Source organism: Cebus imitator, unplaced genomic scaffold, assembly GCF_001604975.1.
Source record: "Cebus imitator isolate Cc_AM_T3 unplaced genomic scaffold, Cebus_imitator-1.0 Scaffold235, whole genome shotgun sequence".
In the NCBI taxonomy this organism is placed as follows: Eukaryota; Metazoa; Chordata; class Mammalia; order Primates; family Cebidae; genus Cebus; species Cebus imitator.
In genome coordinates this window covers 3,210,355-3,211,694 of record NW_016107550.1, presented here as the reverse complement: position 1 = coordinate 3,211,694, position 1,340 = coordinate 3,210,355, and the positions used below count along the sequence as shown (strand labels likewise).

The window sequence follows — 1,340 nt, the reverse complement described above, 5'->3', positions numbered from 1 at the left end:
GAGAAACCCAGTCTCTTAAAAAAAAAAAAAAAAAAATTTACAATAAAAAACTAAAGAGGCTGGGCGCAGTGGCTCACACCTGTAATCCCAGCACTTTGGGAGACCGAGGCAGGTGGATCAGAAGGTCAGGAGTTCAAAACCAGCCTGGCCAAGATGGTGAAACCTCATTTCTTTTTAAAAAAAATTTTTTTTTTAAAAGATGGGGTTTCACCATATTAGGCTGGTCTCGAACTCCTGACCTCAGGTGGTCCACTCACCTCAGCCTCCCAAAGTGCTGGGATTACAGGCATGAGCCACCGTGCTCGGCTTGGTGAAACCTCATTTCTACTATTTGTAACAATACAAAAATTAGCTGGTGGGGTGGTGGTCACCTGTAATCCCAGCTACTTGGGAGGCTGAGGCAGAGGTTGCAGTGAGCTGAAATCGTGCCATTGCACTCCAGCCTAGGCAACAGAGAGTGAGACTCCATCTCTAAAAAACAGGCTGGGCACGGTGCATCATGCCTATAATTCCAGCACTTTGGGAAGCCGAGGCAGGCAAACCACCTGACTCTCCAGGAGTTCGAGACCAGTCTGGCCAACCTGGTGAAACCATGTTTCTACTAAAAATACAAAAATTAGCTGGGTGTGGTGGGTGGTGCCTGTAATCCCTGCTACTTGGGAGGCTGAGGCAGAAGAATCGCTTGAACCTGGGAGGCGGAGGTTGCAGTGAGCCCAGATCGCGCTGTTGCACTTTAGCCTGGATGCAAAGGGTGAAACACCATCTCTAATAATAATGGTAATAACACAGGAGGATGTGTGTATTGCATATGCCAATACTATACCGTTTTACATAAGGAATTTGGCATCTACAGATTTCAGTATTCTTGGGGAGTTCTCAAACCAACCCCCCATGGATACTGAGGGACAACTGTATTCATAAAGTGAGAGCCCGGATAAACTTCAGCTAGGGCAGGGAACACAGCATGACAGCACCCTGTGTGCCCCTCCTCTGATGCCCCCTTTCTCCTCACAAGGACAAGGTAACCCTTTCTCCCTAACCTTTTTTTTTTTTGAGACAGGGTCTTGTTCTGTCACCCAGACTGGAGTGCAGTGGTGCCATCTCAGTTCACTGCAACCTCGGCCTCCCAGATTGAAGCAACTCTCCTGCCTCAGCCTCCCGAGTAGCTGGGATTACACGTTCCCGCCACCCAGCTATTTTTTTTTGTTTTGGTATTTTTAGTAGAGACGAGATTTCGCCATGTTGGTCAGGCTGGTCTCGAACTCCTGACTTCAGGTGATCCACCCGCCGTGGCCTCCCAAACTGCTGGGATTACAGGCATAAGTCACCGTGCCCAGCTG

At 48.7% G+C, this 1,340-nt stretch overlaps 1 protein-coding gene across 1 annotated transcript in view; it reads left to right on the top strand.

Moving 5' to 3' along the window:
• The window catches only part of TMC4 (transmembrane channel like 4), an 18,892-nt gene that overhangs the window by 5,980 nt on the left and 11,572 nt on the right, over window positions 1–1,340 (top strand). The gene's annotated exons all lie outside the window — the stretch shown is intronic.